Source organism: Haliaeetus albicilla, chromosome 11 (genome assembly GCF_947461875.1).
Source record: "Haliaeetus albicilla chromosome 11, bHalAlb1.1, whole genome shotgun sequence".
Lineage (NCBI taxonomy): Eukaryota > Metazoa > Chordata > Aves > Accipitriformes > Accipitridae > Haliaeetus > Haliaeetus albicilla.
Genome location: NC_091493.1, coordinates 31,446,178 through 31,468,350, shown reverse-complemented (window position 1 = coordinate 31,468,350; position 22,173 = coordinate 31,446,178). Strand labels below are relative to the sequence as shown.

At 45.3% G+C, this 22,173-nt stretch overlaps 1 protein-coding gene across 23 annotated transcripts in view; it reads right to left on the bottom strand.

Annotated features, from left to right (window-relative positions):
- TCF7L2 (transcription factor 7 like 2) overlaps nt 1-22,173 on the bottom strand; it is a 181,515-nt gene that overhangs the window by 128,521 nt on the left and 30,821 nt on the right. The window lies entirely within an intron of this gene.

The following is a 22,173-nucleotide window of genomic DNA, read 5'->3' as shown; positions in this document are numbered from 1 at the left end:
TTTTTCCTCTCAAAGGGTGGGGGGAAGAGAGGCAGGAGGAAAAAAAATAAAATCACAATTTAAAAAAAAAATCCCTGTAGAAATGCTGGCTGGGAGAGGGCCTCTGTCCCAGGGAGAAGGGTATCAGCAGCTCTGCAATAGCTCATGTCCTGGAGGGACTCTGCCCCATGCGCCAAATTCTTGTGGTTGTGGAAAAGGTTTGTTTTGGAGAGGTGAGCGTTGCTTTTCTGCTGCAATCCGGCAGCAAACACCTAACTTGTGGCCCCAGGGAGCAGAGCTTGCGCTCCTGCAGACACAACGCCCGCGCTCCCCAGATTTGCATTTGTCACACTTTCATGCTGCAGCCCCAAAGTTAAAACAAAAGAGTCATCAGAGCAGCCCTGAGTGTATAAATCCGTAAATAGCCGAAAATGTTGCTCTTGTTGCTAAATATAGTGCAGGCATTTTGAACCGGCTGGCCCGCAAGGCAACTTTTTTATTTATTTATTTAAAGGACCGCGGTTTGGGAACACTGAGTGTTTTTTGAGCCTGTTCATGTATATTATGTTCCCTCCCTGTTGGTATGAATATGCAAAAAAAAAAAAAAATTAAAGGAACTTAGTAGGTACTAGAAAAACAACTTCCACTTAAGAGAGCCACAAAGCAGAGCAGAAAGACAAAATTGCCTTTGTAATGGGAGTGAAATCTCCTCTGAGGATGGTAAATCAGGTTCACACAGAGTTAAACGCAGAAAGCTCCAACCCCACCACTCTGATACAATTAGCAAATGCCTTGCTCCCTATAGGAGCTCTCCCCAGGATGGGGCATACCCCCGCTCAGCCGTCGGGATGCAGAGGCCAGGGCTGCCCAGGAGGAGCGGGGACCCCCAGCAGCCCCCCTCGGCCGAGGGACGCCAGCCGAACACCGCGCTCCCCCAAAAGAGACGAAGCGGGGATGCGCAGCGGTTCGCCCTCCCGAAGCCGGCACAGGGCAGCCTATTTACCACGAAATCCTGGGAGTTTGGCTCCGCTTACACAGGAGGGCGAGAGCTGGAGGTGCGACAAGCCCGTGCAAGAGAGGAGAGGGCAGGAATCCCCCGGGAAAGACTCCGGGAGATGACAGCCCAGCCTTGGACCACCCAGGAGCCAGCCTGCAAAAAGAGCACTCACCTACAGGATGCTCTCCAAAAGCCAAGGGACCAACCCCGGCCTTGGGGCAGCGGCACGGACCCCAAAGGGACACAGTGGTCCCCGCAGAGGATCGGGGCACATGCCGGCCCCCCACGGACCCACTGGGACAGCCACGGACAAACTGGTGGCACTGGAGCTTTCACATGCCTGCGCTAAGTGCCCTGGACCCGCAAGGGTCAAATGAATATTTTAGGTTTTAGCCTTACCTGCAACTGATAAAAAAAAAAACAAAAAACCAAAACCAGTAGCTATTCGAGGTTTGTTACAGCTGTACAGCTGTCTTAAAAAAAAAAAAAGGGGGGGGGGAAGGCTTTTTCTTCGCAGGGCGGGGGGTGGAAGGGGCTGCATCGACAGCTCCACTAGCCAGAGGCACTTTGCAAGGAGGAAAGTAGAACTCAAGATGTGGGCAGGCCTCAGGTTTCAGAGCCTCAGGGCACATCCAAGAGACACCGACGTATTTACTGAACAGCCAGGAAAGCAAAGGCTCCAATCTTACAACATTTTATAATCTTATTGTGGACACTTATATTTTATAAGTTCTTGAGGTTGAAGAGACTAGGGCGGGGAGGGACACAACAAGCCACGTTAGCTGCCTGGTGGGGTTCTGAGAGGCCGTTTTGTTTTTTAAAGATGAGGTGGGATGACTGCATACAAGGGTAATTATAAATGAACCAAGTAAGGATCAATGAGCTCCCTTTCATAGCAAGAGCTTATTTATTTATTTTAAAAATCATGACACAGCATTTCTGTTCTATTTCCAAGTCAAATTTGTCCTAGGTGGAATCAGAGGAGGAAAAAACAGGTTCCTGCACAGATTCTGGAGAGCATTAATAGACTGCAGAGCTTCTGTGCAGGACAATAAGTTGAAGTCAGTGTTTCTGTATGCCACACGGCTAACCCGGTAACCTCAGGAGGGACCTTTCATCTCAACAGACCTGCACACAAAAGGTCACTACAGTGCACCCTACTCCCACTAAGGAGCTTACCTCTCACATGTAACATCAGGCTTATTAAGCAACGTGCAGTGATACAATAGCTGCTAATCTACTGAAAATTATTATTCTTTTCCTCCTGCCCCCCCCCCCATAAGCAACACCAGGATTTGCAACATATTGTTATTAAGATGTTACCTGAAGGGCAGAGGGAACTCAAACTGCCCTGCCCTCCCTGCTCCCCAGGCGATCCCCCCCGTGGAAGATTTCCAGTAACAGCTATCGAGATAGCCCAAATATTGTAGAAAAATTCCTCTGACTGTGTATGGGTTTAACGAGAATAGTTAGTTGCATTCTGTTAAAAAAAAAAAAAAAAAAAGGAGAAATAATTCTTTATCCAGCAAGCAGGAGAAGAACAGCAAAGGAAAAATGCAGGACCTCAATGCAATCATCCACCACCTCTTCCATCGGTCCAGGAAAAGATCAGCAGCTCCTGCGAGACCTGCTTCGGGCTGTCATTCTGTGGAGCTGGATGTTTTGCCATCGCTTCTGAATGATAATTGGCTCAAAAATTAACACGCCTCACTGTCCCTGTAGAAAGAACCCTGTGGTCTCATCCAGTGGGGTCATTACCCTCTGGAGCATTCCACATTTCCTCGAGAGGGCACGAATGTCCTGAACTCCCACACACTTCAGAGCAGTTAATTCACTCAACAGGGAAAAGTATTCAGGTCAGGATTTTTCCAAGAAGCCGTAAGGACTTGGGTGCCGGACTGGCTTTGCTCCTTCATGAAACCCATCTCTTGCACTGGTGCGTGATTTAAGACCCACACCAAAGCTCTGCTCAAAAGGTCAAAAATGTGCAAAAATATAGTGACTAATGCTTTTTTATTTTATAAGTAAATTTCCAGAAGTCTGAGCCGTATCGGACAAAGTGCTTTCACTCTCAAAGTAATTTTAAACCTCCTCTCTGAGTTTATTAAGGCCATTAACTTTTCTCATCTGAGTCTCCTATTTTGTTCCAGGATGAAGAAGAATATGCCTCTGTCTGGGGACTAACGGTATCCTTGGCGCATCTCTCATACAAATGTGTTTGAAAACAAATGGAGCCCTTTGGTTTTACTTTACTATAGAGTGTAACACTCACATCAATCATTCCACATACGTACACACCACAATACACTGCAGACAAACCCATATCCCATCAGTCCCACATAACAATGCTTTACACTTGTAAATGTAAGATATCAGGCCAATTTATCCACAAGCGTAAAGCACCTCAGTGAGGTTGCTGGAGTCTCCAGTGTTTTGCCCCTCAGAAACTGATTCCAACATCATTACCACCAATGCCAAATTATTAACTAGCGACTATCCCGTGCTGCCTAGCAGCTTCTACCTCATACCCCAGGACATGCAGTAAAGGACCTGGCTGTGCACCATCATGCAAAATCATACAGAATTCCCCACCTTATTCGCAGTGCATTTAAAAAAAAAAAAAATTAAAAAAAAAAAATCAAAGCAACCTCCACACACACACATAGAACACAGGCCACCAAAATAGCAGAAGATGGCAATGGAAAAATAGATGGAGCAGCCATTCGCCCACACACATCAGGAGCATTTCAAACAGAAGTGGGAAGGGAATTAAAAAACCCAAAAATATCTGGCATGGGGAAATCCATACTATCCACTGTATGCTTGGGCAGGGAGTGGTTAGATATTATTATTATTATTATTATTATTATGGGGAATGTAATTGTTTGCCAACAGACTTTAGCTTAACCATTTTGAAAACGGAGAAAACCCAGAAATAACAAAGTGCAGGAAAACTGCAGGACAGGGCTGCAAGGGTGCATATGTGGCCACCGCAGCCGTTGGGACCACCGAGTAAAGCAGCTCCCTGCACCACCTGTCCCACTTTTCTCCCGTGCAGGAGGAATTAAAAAAAAAAAAAAGTAACAAAACTACAAGCCTGCCCTTCAGTAGGGCCTAGATTAATTGCGAATGCAAATGAAGCCCTTCTGCAGCAGTAGGGTCCATTTCCAGGGAAATGCGTGCGCTCGCCTCTGTTTACTCCGGCTGCAGCAATGCAGCACAACCTTCAGTCAAGCTATTAACTTGAACGTTGAACTTCACAGCGCTGGCTGTCTTTCTCAGCCATTCTTTTGATGTTACCTCCAAAGCAAAAGATCAAAGACTTTGAGTGTGGTGAGGGGAAGTCCCAGGCTCTTAGCCTACCAGCCTGTGATATATGTTAAAATCCTGGCCAAAAGAGAGAGCGAAGGGAAAAAGAAAGGAAAAGCTAGCAAAGAAAGCATCCTCGCAGAGCAGTGACACGAGGAAGCGGCGCAGCAAAATCCACATGTCGCATCTACTGGGGTTCACGACCCCAGAAACGGGGCTCGTTTCTCTGTCGCCGCGTTTTCTGGCAGTACCAGATCGCTCCCGAAAATCAGCAGCCCCCCGTCACCCCTTCCGACACAAAGCCGCACCTTTGCACGCTGCCCAGGGAGACAGCAGACGTGTGCCAGCAGCACATCGCTAACGAGAAAAGCGTCCCCGGCCGCTACATTGTGCAAACCCACAAGCTTTGGAGGACGGGGAGAGACGACACAGGACCAGGGCTCTGCGAGACGTTGAATTTCCACGTCCGCCACAGGCTCCCAGTCCATCCTGAATGAGTCACACGAAAATAAACCCTTCGCCTCAGCCTTCCTGCTTGTAAAACGTGGATAATATTGCCCTGCCAGGATAACAGCCCTATTCTTCCTCGTGGGGCCCCGTGAGGCGACGGTGCTAAAGGCCGTGCTGCTATCTGCGGGGGTCCAAGTCCACACACCCCCTCACGTGTCACCACACCTCGGGCAGGAGGGGAAGCCCATGGCCACGGCCCCCTCCCCGGGGACGGGCAGCTCCCGCACCCCCGGGTGGGCACAAGGGGCTGCTGGAGAAGGGGCCGCGTGGGAACATCTCACCACCGTCTCCCTGGAGCGGCTCTGGATGCCTTTGGGATGGCTGGTCCTGTAGGAAAACATCTAGAAAGTAATCGCTACTCCCCTCCCTCGGCCTGGGGTTTTTTGTTTGTTTGGGGGTTTTTGTTTTGGTTTTTTGTATTATTTTTATTTTAGCCTTGTGTTTAGAAGGGGACAGGAAGGGGGCGATATTTTTTTTTTTGGTATAATTCTTTTTATTTTAAGATTCTGTCCAACCGTTTTCCCTTTCCTGAGCCTTTTTTGGGTTTATTTATATTCCCATAATACACAACAGCACTCCAGATTTAGACGGTGACACTTGGTTGACATGGTCAAAAGTGGATCCAGTGCAGCCTGTCTGCCAAACCAAGCCCCTCATCCATCAGCTGAAGTCCTTTTACTGCAGGGTCATGAAGGAATCACAGACTGTTTTTCATTCCTTTCTACCAATGTCCCTCCTAACTCTAGAAACCAAAACCCTCTTATGCTTGTCAGCTCCTCCTCTTCCCCACCCCCGTGAATTCAGCTCTTGGCATTCACCAGCATAAAAAGCCATGGGATTCAAAACAGAAATTCTTCAAAACAGAATTCATGGCATTAAGCAGTAAGTAGGATATTCTGATTTTATTGTACTTTACTTACTCCTACTTAGCTCTAATCCTCACTCCCTAGACAGGGGCTCGCTCTCGCTGTCAGCGAAGTCGATAGGAATTTGGCTATTGACTTCAATGGAAGTGGGATCAGATCCTCACATCTGTTGCACAGGGCAAGCAATATGCAGAGGAAAAAAAAAAATAGGTGGGGAGAGGGGGGAAAAAAGGAAAAAAGAGAGAAAAACCTCAACATTGAATTGTGAAATGATAAATGAGCTTGGATCAGGATTGCAAGGAACAAATGCAGAGGTGCTCTGAATCTGTAAACCCTAGGTAACATCACCAATTCCGAGCCTAACTCCTCCTTTCTTAAAAAGGCAATTCAAACAACTACAGAAGGAAAAAAAAAAACCCAAACCCACAACAAATAATAACCCTCCAGTCACAGTTTCTAATACAAAAGGACCAGTCGGCCTCTCAGTAAAGCTTTTTCATGACAAGGAATCCCTCAGCTCCCTTTCCAGCCCTTCTCTCCCGAGGGGTTTGGAGCACAAGGCGAGCAGACCGGGCAGGCACATGCGAGGAGACGGCAGGATCCCGGGCCGCAGAAGATGGAGCCGATGGAGCAGCGTGAGAAGTCAAGTACTAGCTGCTGCTCCACAGCACGAGAAGGATCCAAAATAAACAAGACCTAGATCTGGAACGTGATCCTGCCCTGCGTCACAGCCCCGCGATAATGCACCAGGAGTCAGGATTTCTTGGCATCAACCATGCTATCAGCAATAAACAAGCCAGTTCTCTAGAGCTACAAGGGACGCAAAGGGAGTTGGAGAGGGAAGGAGAAGAAGAAAAAAAAAAAAACCAACAAAAAAAAAAAGCATTATCTGTGTATCAGCCAAAAAAATATATAAAAAAATGAGTATGCAAAGAAGCAACTGCCAAAACTAGGATGGGAAGAAAGAAAATGAGATACCGAAACAAGTCTTATATGCCTCCTACCTGCAGAGATGCCATTCAAGAATTAGGCATCCTGGCAGAACAGTTTCTCCTTGTGATAAATGGAGGGCAGCAATGGTAGCTTATAAAGAGACAGCCCCAAGATTCAAATTCTGCACCTAAATGTCCTTAATATCACCAAGAATTTCAAAGTCCTCTAAAAAAAAAAAAAAACCACAACACTAAAAGTAAGTAAATATATAACAATCTAGCTGGCTCTCCAAAATTCCTGAAGTCTGTTTGCTCTCTGTGCTCCACGGCAATCAGAACAGCTACTCTCCCTCTCTATTTATACTCCATTTCAAGTCGTGGTTCTTACTATGTGCAGTGCATTCACCGTGCCAGAAAAATCACTTAGCTTGGAAAAAGCCAGAAAGAGACTGATGAAACTGGGAAGAAAAACAAGGCAAGGACAATATTTTGCTAAAAAAGTAAAGACAACATTTGTGTTCAGACAGGAGCTAACATAGCGCCTACAGTCTCTGATCCACTCAAGTGCTTAAGCACCTGCTTAACTGTAAAGCTGAAGCAGCCCTGCGGGTTGCAGTGTATTTCAAGTCACACAGGTGCTCCAAGGTATGGCTAGATCAGTGCCCGCGCAGTGCTGGCTGAGTCGCCAGCATTTATTGACTGCACATATGGCAGGAAGAGCTTTAAAGCCGCACAGCAAGTGGCTTTCAAAACCGTCAGACCTGCAAGGAGAAATCAATACAATTTGCTTCTAACTACCCCGTCCTCAAGTCAGGGTTTTATTCCTGACCCACCTTCTCACTCCCTCATCCTGCCTGATCCAAGATGCCCCAGACTCTCAGGTACTGGCACCGAGGGAAAGCCCCGGTCAGAGCCGAGGGATGTGATGGGAACCGAGGAGTGTCACATACCGCTCACTCTAACATGCTGTAAAAAGTCACCTCCTGCAACACAGAAATTCTCACAGAATTAAATCCCTTATAATCCCATTTAGCAGAAACAAGGTAGAGCAGTATGCTGCTGCTTAAGACATTTTAGTCTTTAAGAAACTACATTTTGTTTTAAAGAAAATAAAACCCTGCTTCTCTTTACAAGAACTTGAACGGAAGAAATTTTAAACGTGAGTCAAACTTCTCTGTGAAGGCACTTTTTGTTTGCTGGGATTTTTTAAGGAAGTTGCAGAGAACAAACCCGTGAATATTTTCACTCTTCCCAAATGCGATTATTTTTATAGCGGCCCATATACGTGCTACTGTAGTTCATGTGTACAAATAAATGTGGTGAGCTAATATTAAAACTACAACCGACTGCAGTTAAGACTTAGAAGCGTTTTCTACAAGAATATACAAACACAAGAAAAATAAAATGTATGCCGCTTCCCAAATTAAGAGCTGCTAATTGTGCTTACAACTTCTTTCCCATTGGGAAATGCTATCTGTGGTCCAGCAGTCCACCTTCCCCTCTCCCCTGCAGTAAATGACCTATCAACTAAGTACCAGCTTTATGCTCAAGATGGTCAACTAGGTTTTTGCTTAACCCACAGGCATTTTTCCTATTTCAAAGTTTCTATTAACTCCCTACTGATGTACCCTAAAAGAAGTTTTAAGGGCTTGGAAGCACATAAATAAAATAGACTTTGCTGGACCAGCACAGCCAAATGAAAGCCTTTCACCTGCAGTGGTGGTGATAAAAATTTTAGATGCAGCCGCACACATGGCCCCTCCATAGACTTAAGATAGCTGCGATTTCCAGCCATTCAGCAATCTCCTGGCTACTGAGCTGCCTTGGTTACACCGAGACAAGCATCAGGACAGGACCTGGGGTTTGGGTTGGGTGTTTTGGGACTTGGTTTTCTTCTTTTTTTTTTTTTTTTTTTTTTTTTGGCTGTAGCAAAGCCCTCTTTAGCTGCAAGGCTGAAAGAAGCTGCTAGCCTGTACAGTGATGATAAGAAACCTGGAAGAGGAGAGGGAGATGGCAAGGAAGAAAATGTGGGAGGAGGGAGTGTGACTTGATGTGAAACCCTGAAGCAGAAAAATAAAGGTTTGCTTCAAAGCTAATGCTGTGTACTAAACCTTCTGCCCCTGCTTGCTCTGTAAGGCGCACGCCTGACTACAGACAGGCTGTGCCTGGAAGGTGGAAACTCTCCAAAGAGTGACCAGAGAGTTTGCTGCTTTACCGACAAAGTTCAAGCCACTAAAAAATGGATGAGTGCAAAACTGACCCATCTTCCGTGGTGTCACATCAGCAAACCCAGTCAGAGCTGGTTATTTGTCCCTTTCTAGCACCCTACCACTAACTTTGCACAATAAAAGTTAATAAAAACAGGGGAAAAAAAATGCAACACACCTGTATTTTTTTTTCCCCCTTTTTTAGTCCCAAAGTGTTTTCCACATCTAAATGAAACTCCCACTGTGAGGAAGTGTCTAACAGCAGATTCTGTTTAAAAAAAATTACTACAGAGGCTCAGGTCATTGCTCTCATGAAACATCCAGCAATTAACTCTTTCCATAAAGTTCATTTGGCATTTAGCAGAGCATCCTCACTGCAGCCTCGCCAAGCCCTGCACCATTGCTCTTCACTCAGATGTGGGTCCCAGTGGGTAAACTTTGTTCTGTTCTTGATCAGTAATCCTAAACAAACCTGTACCTTGTTGGGACCAGACTGTTTTATTCCGCCTTTTCTCAGGCTCTCTCTTTTGTTGCATTTGAAGTAGTTTTCTTATCTTCCAGAGCCCCACCACGTCTGAACCTCCCTGGGCAAACACCAGCTCAGGTTCAGAAGCCTTGCGGTGGGTGAAACACTGGGCAATGCACACCATCATCACTACTGACAGCAGTGAGAAACAGGGGCAGAAAGTCAGCCAAAGGCATTGGGTATCTTCTTCATACAGGAAAATGTTTTCCCTTGTGAAAGAGATGTCAATCTACTCAGAAACATATAGATTTCATAAAGGGAAAAGGATGGGATGCCAATCTCAAAAATCAAACAGATATTCTCCGCATCCCTTATTACAGACGTTGAGGCCATTTCCACTTCGGTTCTGCTCAGGTGGGACTTCTCATACATTTCACACACAAAAATCCCAGTGAAAGCAGGACTTAGGAAGAGACAAGAAAAAACACACCATATCCTTGGCAGCTTAAGATCAACTTTGCTAACACTCACTAAATATTCTCAGCAAACCTGCCCCGTAGCCTCTCATGAAGAGGCAAATCCTTCCCTACCATTTCCCAGGCAGACATTTATAGCCCTGGTGCAACACAGCACAGACCTTTTATCCTGCTCTCCCACAATATACAGCAGGTCTTAACATACATGGCAGAAACACTGTTTGTTTGTTGTTACAACTTGTGCGTATATTTACAGAAGACAAACTAAACTTAAGACTATTATCAGGGGATAAATCAATTGGCAGCAGACACTTTGGAAAGCAACATAAAAGTTAGTGCTTCTGGAGAAAAAAATTGAGAAAGAAAAAGCTTTCTTTGCACTGTCACTCTGCCTCATCAGCTTTAAGCCCATTTCCCCAAATCACATGGTTGCCCACAACTGCTGTCAACTGGTTTCATTTCAATTCTGATTTGATTCTATGATTTTAATTTCTCCTTTCCAATAATGGCCAAAATTACTGGCAGAAGCAATGCCATTGATAAAACCAGCCCCCAAAATCCAGCCTAATTTACTCCGATGACTGCATTTTGACAGGGATCTCACATTTACTTAACACCATTCAGGCAGATGGTGAATGCCAAGGTGATTTACAAACAGTGCTAATAGATGCAAACATACCTGGACAGGAACCATCAGATAGACCATCCAGATACAGACACAGCAGATAAATATACAGGCAGAAAATATGCCAAAGCCATGCGTCTTGAAAACATTTTCCTTAGTGATGTGACGGCTGTTACTGGCTCTCTGCAGCATCACAACTATACCCCCAAAGTGAAGAGCTATCCTACAAGCAAATGACACCAAACCCAAGAAAGACCCATAATGCTGGTACCCAGGTTAAGAATAAAGAAAAATGTTTTGTTGGACCCTCTCTCAGGGTAGTCAATATCAAATCTAATAATGTAATGTAACTGGATTCAAGCCTCTCTTCTTCACAGTGTGAGATCACAAGCATTTTGGGCAAAAAGGGTAATGATGGTGACTAATGTAAAGAAAGTCCCTCTCACATGCTTGACTCTACCCCAGTATGTAGAAATCAAAACCCACCAAACTTATACAAATATAAACATACAGCATGTGGGCTGCTCTGCTGAGTTTGGTAAAGAAACAACTCCGTTATCACCCCCCCAACCAAACCCTACCCAGCACGTGTGCAGGGAGTGGGGAGAAGTGGGGTACCTGATGATCAACCTTGGGCTTGTGCACTTGGGAGTTATTAAGACGAAACGTGTGAGCAGATGGGGATTTTGGAAATGCAAAGTATTTAACTGGCGAGCAAAAGCTTCCTCTTTGACCAAGGCATGGATTTAACTCAACTGTCAATGTCACCTGGGCTGCTGAAAGCTGGGAAAGACTGAGTTCTTCACCCAGCTGGGGAAAGTGGCCAGACCTGGCCAGCAAGACCAGCCAACCTGCCAAAGCCCTTCCTCCTCATCCTCTCAATATTTCCATACTCAAAAGACAGCTGTAGTAAATTTTCATTGCCAGTCTTTCTCTTATGCTCATTTTTAATCTCATGATGAAAAGCCAGGTATGGAAGACCTGGAAGATTTTTTTTAACTTTAAAAAAATCCTGTATAGTACTTTGATTTAATTTTTTTACAATGTTTCTTCCTGCACGATCTCCTTCTCCAGTCATACTTTGATACTGTCTTGCACCCATCCAGCAACTTGCCCTCCGCAGCGCTCTCTGAGCAAAGATCTATTTAAAGACTATTCGCGAGAGGAAAGCGTGCTCGACCCCATTTACATACAAGCAGGACAGGGGAGAGGGAGTTTGAGTGATTTGCTCCAAAAATGAAAACGGGAAGTTTGTGGCATAGCTGGAAATAGATCCCACATCACAGTTCTCCGTCACGTGCATGACCCCCCGCCACCCCCAGCCTACCTCCTACGGTGGGGTGATGCTCTGCAGTGCTGCAAAGGCCACCCCATCGCCCCATGGGGCTTTGGGCAGGAGCAAGAGTCCCGACAGCGGCAGGGCAGATCTGGGGACCCACCAGGGCAGGCAGCACACCAGCAGCGAAGGTGGACACCCAGCAGCCGCGGGACCACTGATGACAAACGAGTAGGGTCTCAGGTCTACGTCCTGCAGAGGAGGCAGCACTGCGGCCGTCCTGGGCACGGCAGGCCGTCCCCGCTCTAGCATGACTTCCCCACTACTTGCTATTCTGGGATATTGTCCTGCTTCTGAGGCTGGGAGAAAAATAGCCTCAAGTACAGCAGCCTCATTCAGCACCGCTTCCCCTCTCTTCCTCGCTTGGGTCGCGAACGTAACAGGTCAGGTCACACAAAACGCTAATATTAGCGGATAACAGGGCCATTTTTAAACATCTAAATTAAACTAAATTTGCTAGGACAGGCAGGTCATTCACCCAAGTTATCCCTCGGTTTACTTCTTTTTTTAGCTATTGAAACGACCCACAGCGGTGTAGTCCCCAGCGTGAAGCCCAGCCAGCACAAAAAGCAGGATGCTGACAGGGAGGAGCAGGGAACACGACACCTTTCCATGCACCGTCTCACTCTCCATCCCAACCCACGTTCTCTTCCCACCGCGGAACTGCCCTTCCTTCCCAGTGTTTTGGGGTGGAGACGTGGCACCTTGGATAAAGCTGCTTCGCAGGGGCACCAGGCAGCCGGGGGCTTGCCATGCCCAACAGCACCCGCAGTCTCCCGGGCACAACTCCCCCGTACCCCGCATCGTGGTACCTGGACCCCTGGGGATGGGGAGAGCCACGCTGGGGCAACAGGACCCTTACTCAGAGAGGGGGGTCACTCTCTAAAAATATTCTTCTGGATAAATACTCCTGATGGACCGAGAAAACAAAAGGGAAGAAGCCAACAGTCTGCTGAAGGTATATTTGCCCATACACTTTGACAATAACGGGTGCAGGAAAAATGAAAGCAGACAGAAGTCCCAAGTCCACGTTACCAGAGACTAGTTCATGGTGAAAGGACTGGCCTTTTCTGTGGGTTGCTTCATTCAACGGCAGCAAACGTAAGCTTTGTCAGCTAGTCACAGCCCTCCTGCTCCTCTGATGCCACCCTACACTTGTAGTGACTTGGTGCTTTTTCAGGTCAACACAAAGAAGAGGGCATTAAACCCCTTACACGTAAGGCCAAGGTGTAAGCAAATGCTCCTACAAAGCATTTCAGGGGAGAGAAATACAAACTTCTCTAATTTAGATCCCCTAAAATTAGGTGCATGGGATTTCCTACACCCTGCCCCTTGGTTCTATTTGCAACTACAACTAAACTTCCCTAGAACAGCTCAAGGGTGACATAGCTTTTTTTTAAGTAAGATTAATCATCTTCATTTAAAAATACTAACAGAGGTCACAGGGAGGAAAGAACTGAACTTGAATTAAACGCAGTCAGCTTTCCCTCTTCCAAGACTTCAGAGCAGTTATGAAAAATACACTTTAAATGAGAAACAGATTCGTTGCTGGAAAGTTGAAGAGAAGGTGGACGGTGTGGGGAGTAGGTTATTTCAAACCTCCAGGGGAAACCCTCAGCAGAAAGCCAAGAGCTGTGGCTTCACAGTGGTGGGTTTCTGGCTGAGCAGCAGTCCCCAGAGCCAGCTCCCGGCAGAGCCAGGGACAGGGGCGACACGGGGGGACACAGGGGGACGGACACAACACGACCACCCCAGCCTACACGGGGGCCAAGACAGAGCGAGCCCCAGCTGTTTCGGCAGCCGTCCTCCCCCCGGCTGCCCGAGATCCTGCCCCAGGGGTACACGCACATCAGGCGTGCTGGGGGGCGGCCGCAGCCACTGCTGTCCTTGACGGCACAGCAGCAGAAAGAAGAGTCTCACCCTTTTTTTTTCTCCCTTCTCCTTAAGAGCTTGCTGCCTCACAAAGCCCTTAGTCACACTTGATTTTTTCCAGTTCCTTTTGCACAAAATGCAGCATAGTAACAACATAAAACGGGGATATGGAGAACAATGAGTTCAACAGATTAACGGACAGGCGCAGCCATCTTCAGCTTTTATAGCCATCAGCCCTGAAGAGCACTCCCTTCCCTGAAGCCTTTGAAATGAGCCTCACCAGTCCTTGGACCTTGCAGGCAGCTGACAAACATGCACCTTCCTTTCTCAACTAAATCCTGAAGATTCATCTTCTGGCCGTGCGCATGTCAATCTTATCATCGTTATTAAAGTTTTATTGGCACAACAATGCAAACTCCGAGCACAATGCATTAACCTTGTAAAAATAACTGAGAGAAGCCAGGTAATGGAAAGAGCAGAGGAAAGCTTTTCATCTCTCTTTCCCTGAAGACTGGGGGGGGGGGGGAGAAGCGCGCAGATCTCTCAGCAGTGCTGAGTCATGACAAAAGGGATTTCCAATCTCTCCCCTGACCCCTCAAAAACCACCCACAACTTCTTGAAGACACTATGAAAGTACAGTCCTCCAACCCAACTCATCGACTGAAATTCCTTCCCCTACAAGACAATATGATTCTGTTCTACTATGGCATATTCAAAAAGAGGAAGGGGAAAAAAAAAAAAAATTACAATGTCCAGGAAAGTAGGAAAGGTTACACTCAGCAGACAAGGACTCCTATTTTCACCATAGCAACAAGCCTATTTATAATATGGTCTACCTGCATCAAAGAGCAGCCACAAGAAGCTAAATGCAAGTCTAGTGGTACATTCAAGCACTAAGACGAAGAAGCAGCTCACATAAGCATGTCAATGAAATGCTTCCAATTACATTACGTGCACAATTATTAGCATTTACTCTGAACCTCCTTTCTTGGGGTTTTTTTACCCAGGTAAGAGGAGCAGGAATGGGGGGTGGCATTACAAAAGGTCCTGGTGCAGGGGAGGATCAAAATGAGGCAATCCCAGCAACCTGGCTTTTAAAAGGGGAGACTTCACCGAGGGGCTTTACAGGAGGAGGTGGCTAACTAGGACGGGAATGGGAAGTTACTCACCAATTGTTAGCTGGCTTTTAAATAGAGTGGAAAATATACATTGATAACCACTGCTGTAGTCCTCGGTTTGCCAACAGAGAGTAGATACAGTCTTCACACCTCAAACACCTGATAAAACCTCCCCATATTTGAGAGAGAAATAACTAGCTACTGGAAATGATTATCAGACTAATAATAAAATTCCCAGGAATAATGCTCTGGTGGGAGAACATACCTGCATCCATCTCCAGAGGGAGTACAAAATACTCCAAGGACAGCCATAACTCATACAGGAGGACTCAGCCGGATCATCGCTCAATTCTATCATCTAGTGATACAATAAGTGGCATCCTGACTGATCTGTCTCAGCATGATGAACACTATTTAAAAAAAAAATAATATGCTAAGCCAGACGAAGAATCCCATATTCAGTGTGCAAGCGCCTGTCTGCTGCCGCTTCTTTTTAAGTCCCTACATGGAAGAGCAGCTGCCTGAAGAACGACTGGCTTTTAAAAGAAGTGGAGAGAAGATCTTAAAAATACTCTTTACCTGAAAGAGGAGTGGCAGTCATTTCACTCATTCAGGTAGGAGACTGAGGAGAATTGCTTGGTGGCTGGGAAGTAGACTAGAACAAAAAGACTCAAACAGCCAGATTGTAGATAAAAGGAACTTAAGCTATTTATTTCTGGTATTTAAAATATATATGGAAGCTTTTCTTAAGCAAGAACCTGGACACGTCATAGCAGTGATTTGTCACATGGACCAGAAACAGGCAAGGCCATCTCAGATGCTCCCATCACAAAGGTGTCCAACAAAATTGCCACTAGTAAGTAGTTCAGCATACTCAAAAGACCACCTTATAGCAGCTGAAAATACAGCCGCGTATTTATAACCCACAGTTACATGAAAAATAATGCAGATAAGAACGACATGAGGGAGCTGAATTTGCAAGTGCGTTCAGAAATCTACCAATTTAATAAGGAATTTGACCTTTTTTTTTTTTTTAAACCTGAAGCAGGGGTAAAAATGAACAAGAAATGGCCTACTCAGTCACAAAAAAAGTTCAAGATAATCCCTGCTTGAAAGAGAATGCACCAAGTATTAAACAAACACTTTACTGTGCAAACCACTCTCCTGCTGAAGACATTTGCAAGACACCCATTCTGTTTTGCAAAGTATTGCTTCATAACGTCTCACTTCCACTAGCCTCTCTCAAACTTTCATGGAAGTCAGTGGGAGGTACTGGAGGACTGGGGGCAAGAGTGAGCTGGTATGCTGTAACTGGGTTTCTCCACTGGTGAAGCAGGTCTAATGCTGCACGACATCAGGCTGGCCAAGAGCCACCCCTCCTTCCCAAAGGTCCAGCAAGCACCAGAACAGGATTCAGAGAGACCAAGCTACGTGCCACTAAATGAACAACTTTACATTCAGTCCATGCAATGAAACACAGAACTGAGGTGAGCAACTTCTAGCTGAAGCCTTGGTAGCGTATTTTTCTAATTTTTTATGCCATGCTCCTACCCTGACTGCATGTAGAAATCAGCACCTTAAAAATCAGTTCTGGAATTAATTAAACCAAACTCATACAAACTCTTGTGCAACTGCTAAAATCAGGCCATGTTTCCACGATGTTTATCACACGTCTGCAGTACCAGATCATCCAGCATCTATCCAGTTAGGGTGTGGGCACTCAATTATGTTCTTGTCAAATTAACAAGAGACCATGGTATGGAGTTTATGTCAGTGGCAGGAGGCCAGCTGATACCTGATCTGGCATGAAGTCTGCCGGGACACATAGGCTCCAAAAGATTTTAAAAAACAGGAACTGGTAGAGAGGTTTTATACTAGTTCAATACTTTCCTTCCTGAGGCTGCAGCAACCTGGCTCCCAAAAATCTGATTAGCTAGTCTATCAAGCCAAAAACAGTTTAGCAGTAGCTATACTGTCATTTCCAGCTTTACAAAGATTAAGACAACAATATAGACCGCTGATTTAAGAAAGTGTACAGAGAGTTGCACTCAGTGGAATATGCTGATTTCTAAATCGCACCCTTATGTAAACACAAGCTACTTTGTGTCTAGATCACCTTTGAACGCTGTTGTTCCTATTGTACAGATGGGGAAACTGAGACAAACAGCAATTAAAGGAGATGCCTGAGGTCATGTCTTAGGTCTAGCAATCAGCAGAGGAATCTGGATTCCCAACTCCTACTTGTATTTTTTAACCACTAAACCACGATCCTTCCCAGTTCAAGTACAGTTTCAAGTTCAAGGATTCACAAAAAAACCCATGAGCAGACTTGGTTAGACGTATATGCAATGCAGACTGCAACGGTTCTCAAAACACAAGTAACCTTCTAAAAAAATCTAATTGTATTTAAAAAAAAAAAAAAAAAAAATCACTGCAATACAGTCTTAGCTGCAGCCTGAACATTTTTCCACCAGAGAAGCAAAGTAAATACAACAACAGTGACATCTAAGTACACAGGCCGATTACAGCTTTACTTTCAAAAGAGCTTTGATTGATCTTTTTTGATAGACCTGAAATAAATTAAACTAGATTGACTCACTTGAGAATGGACTGTAATCCTTTAGTCAGATCCCGGAGAACTCAAACCAAACCAGCTGTTAATTTAGGCTTTATAAGATAAAGCATGAGAAATCCAACCTGATGTACCCCAGAGCAACGGCTTACATCATCTCTGCAAGCAATCAACTTGCTGCTTCTTTTAGGAACTAATCAGTGCTCTCTACCATGTGAGTGCCAAACTTGTTTTCCGCCCCTCCAGCAGACCCTGCAGCCAAAGTAGGAGGGAGAAAGAAAGAGCAGGGGACAAGAGGGTGTAATTTAAAAGATTCAGCTGTTGACTTCATGAAACACATTGCACAGGCTGTCCAGACATTGAGAGAGGGAAAAAAAAACCCACACCAACCCACTTACAATAACCATTTCAATTCAAACAATTGCTGGATCTCAGTCGGGAATAAACTGCCCAAATCAACATTCACAACTTAGAAGGGGAGGAGGAGGGGAGGGAAGAGGAGCATGGACCCATTTGAGGAACCAGATACGGACAGACCAGGAGAGGGTCAGTTATAGCCTTACATGAAACAACAAAGTAGGCAAAATAAAAGGTGGGGTTTTTCTGCTCCCCCAAACCGATAACAAAAATACGCCCATCGATTAGCTCTGTACCATCGCTGTTCTGATGGGATTCTTGTTTGGAGGCTTTTATTTTGTTGGGTTTTAAGACTTTCAGATTTATCTCATCCTCATATCTGAGATTTAGTCTGCAAAAAAATGTTGCTTCCTGGAACGCTCCGTTTGGTCAACCTAAGGGGATCACACCAGAAATCCAATTCAAGGACTCATGGTACTTTCCAGCTGGTTATGTCTACCAAGGAAAAGACAGCAAGGAGCTTTCTCAGGAGAGCTGACAGAAATTGATCCTTACAATAACATCAATATAGTATATATACATGTTATAAAAAGGGACAGGCAACAGGCAGGAACACCGCTCTGAAATCATTCATAGCAGGAGCCTAACACAGTTCAACGGGAAAAAAAAAATCAGCTTAAGAAAAGATATGATTTCTAGTCATAAACCCTATCTGAAAGGAAAACACAGAGGCAACTCTTAGACCAAGTCTGAATTACACCAGACACTCACTAAACGCCTGGCAATAACACCTCCAACAAGAAGGAGACTTACTCCCACAAGACGATGCAGTGCCCTAGCCAGGTACTTCTGGGAGGGAGCACAATGCAATCTGTGTTAAACAGCTCTTCTCCTGGAGAAAGCCACGGCTCTGCAGAAGATGAAGCTGAGGATTACTCGGGGTGCCCACAGTGGCATTTGCAGCCTCTGTGTCAAGAGGACGACTCTTGAGGAAGCTTTGGAGAGCATCGGGAGGGGAGGAAAGGAGAGTAAAGAAAAAGGAAAAGCATTGCAAGTATCATTGGGGCTCGAGCAAATCAGATCAGCTAAAATACTAGTCTGGGAGAAAACACCCAATCAACCGGTAGTTCCAGTAAGCTTTGTTTTACTCCAGTTAAATTAGATTCCTTTTAGTGGACTCCAAGGTGGAGTTCATTGATTAAGATGATAGTTAGCTCTTCCAATTACAGGAAGGGGACATGGCAGGGTCTTCTTAGGAGCTGCAATGCTGTTTTATGTTCCTGTTCCTCAAGGTAACAATGCTATGCAGAAGCATCAAGCTGATGCTACCTATTATCAAATACTATACCAGGATACATTTGTCTTGGTTGAGAGTATAACTGAATAGCAAAACACCTTTCTAGTGCCTGCTGACCAGCCCCAGCAGCCCTGTTCAGCGTAGATCAGAAACTAAGTCACAACACGGGTCTGGTCAGCAGTGCTCCACCAAGGATATCACAGGCAAGGGAGAGGAGACTCTAAACGCCTTAAGATACTTTTGGAGGCTACCCAGGAATAACAGAGGTGGCCTCGGATGCAAGCTTACACCATGCAGTTTTATCCAGGAAAACAAGTAGATACAAGTAAACAGCATTGCCTCACACATGTCCCAGAGGCGCTGCATACTTCAAACATGCAAGTACTCAGTCAACTTCTCAGCACTAACAGACTCCAGCTGTGTGGTGGCTTCAGGCTTTCCCAGCCCCCTGCCCTGTCCCTCACCAGCTGAAGAAAGCCACACGACCAGACAGGGCATGGGCACACATGCTTTGGCCGTCAAGGAGGTGGTCCCACCTTTAATAACCACAAATCTCTACATGATAAACGGAAGCGAGAGCCCATATTCAGCTCACTGTCTTTTAACATCTAGGTCTGTCAACATCAGCTCCTTTCAAGAATTAAATTAGCTCAAGCTCTTTAATGCCTCGCTTTCCCCACCTCTAAAATACAACCAGCACCACCTCACGCTGTCCTCCTGGGGAGGCTGGCAAGCTCTTGGGACTTCAACCAGATAAACATGGGAAGCTGCCTGGCTCTCCGTGCCATCTTTTACCTGCTCGGTTTGTCTTAGTTTAATCAAGCTCCAAGTATTATCAAGCTCCACCAGTTAATTTTTAAATCTTAGCTCAATTTTACATACATTAAACAGCCAGCAAACATGAAGTATGAAGGGGGGAAGGAGAAGGATGGTTGAGGCAGACAATACGTAACTTGGCTCCATTCACCGTTTTGTGTAGCTTCCTGCATCACTGGAGTAAGATCCAGCAAACACTCAAAGGGAAAATAATAAATAACCGGTAGAGTAGGGAAGAGAGAGATGTCTCCACATACCTCCTTTCCTATTATTTTTCCTCATCTATCCACAAACCATTCCCTCTGACCATCTCACGTATCAACTGCAGAGTGAAACCAAGAGCTTGCAATACAGCTGCAGGACGACACAGTGTCTCCTCTCCACACCCATTCGTAGCATGTGGAAGAACATCTAACAAAGCCCAAACCTTGGGATAGGTTCATAACGCCTTTAGGTCTTGAGCTAACCAGGGTCAACTTCTATTTTCAATTAGGAGGGGTACAGCTCTCTCTAGTTCGACCCCAGAATTAGCCCGAGCCTTTTTGATTTAAGGCTTATTTCCTTGAGATTCTGGGGCTCACAGGAAACAAAAAAAAAAGTTCAATTCACCACCTCCTTAGGGGATGAAGGCACATCCACACAGAGAGGTATTTTACATTATTTCTAGGGAATCTGACCTTCTATCCAGAGACATGTATTCTAAATAGGACCTTGCTTACTGCTGAGGGAAGCCATTTGAAAGAAATAAGGGGGGGGGGGGGGGGGGGGGGGATAAAAAGAGGGTTTTTTCTCTAATCCCAGCAGAACAAAAATTTAAGGAATTACTTCATAAAATATTACTCAGCTTTGGTTTAATTAACCTAAGTAACAAGACTGCTACTGTCGCCCTTGTAGGAACCACATTTGTTCACAAAGTGAGAGTTTCGAGGCAGGGTGTATAACTATGCTTAAATCTGCAATCCAGAGTGGCTGACAACATTGTATTAGAACTACAGATCACAAAATCATAATGAATCCTTCACGCAGTACCATCCAGCATTTGACATTGCTGCATTATAGGGATTGGCACAGGCGGTTCGTTGTGCAAGACAGGTTGCAAGAAAGTTTGATGCAAACTTTATACCCTTTTATTTGTCTAACAGTAGTGCCCAAAGGCACCACCAGAGAACAGAGTCCTTTTGTGCTAGGTACTGTGCAAACAAGAGAGTGAGAAAGACTGACCCTGCCCAAGAAACAGATGGGAGTGAAAAAGGGAGGCACCGAAAAGGGAAACTGTTTAAATGGGACACCTGTGAAATGCAACATAGATGCTATGTAAGATGTTGCCTCTCTGAGCGGATAACAAACTGAGAACTATGTAGCACAGAAAACCAGTTTCCTGGATCTCCTCCCCAAAGACTGATCCAGGTCCCAGTTAAAACGAGTGTCCCTGAGCAAGCATCCCAGGAACTTCCTACAACGTAACCGAGTACTTCCATACACCAAACCTCCAGCCTTCCCAAGCCTGGTTACTATGAAATAACATGAGAAACAAATGAGCTGACTTTGTTCTGCTGGAAAGTTGGGTTCCTCCCCTCGCCGGGGGAATTAAACTCCTGTTTCTAGTACTGGAGGATAAAGCATCAGGTTTCAGAAATCATGGCACTTTTAGCTACGGGAAGAGCTGCCAGCAGCTGAGACATAAAAATTGCTTGTCTCGGGCTTGTGGTCAGCGTTAACATTTGGGGGCATTTCCACAGACAAACTGATAAGGAGGGAATGCTTCCCTGGCAGATTTATTAATCTGTAAATGCTGGCTGAAGACACTGAGCTGTTTGGAGTGCTGGAGTCCCAGGGAGACGGATTAGTGGGAGAAGTGTAGATGAGGTGGCCGTGGGTGCATAATGCTAATTAAATACAGTCTGCAATTTATAAAATGGATTTGTATATATAAAGCTACATTTCTCACCACTAATCACAAAAGATCAAGTAAAATCACCTTCTACAGCACACGGGGGGGTTATACACTTATTAATTGGAATGAACCATCAGAAGGTGTTTACTGTGCCTATAAACCGTACCCCACTCTCGTGAAAGCGATGCTACGTCACCGACAGACTACGGTCCCGATGCCCACAGAGTGCAGCAAGCTGTAAAATCAAAATAAAATCTTCAAGCAGGAGAGAATTCCTTGCAATCAAAAGAAACGGGCATGCAGCAAAATAGGATGAAACGGGCAACAAATTTCCTCTTCTTGCTGCCATTAATTTCATACCAATCAATCAATAAGATGACTCATTCCATTGCTCGTTTTCTATGTAGTCTTTTGTTTTCCAATCCCAGGGAGATAAATTATGTCACAGTATAGCCTCCACCACCCCAACCCATGGGCCCCAACCATACATGGGCCACCTTGATCACTCCAGCGTGTTTTCAAGAAATCACATGTCCTTTCTAGA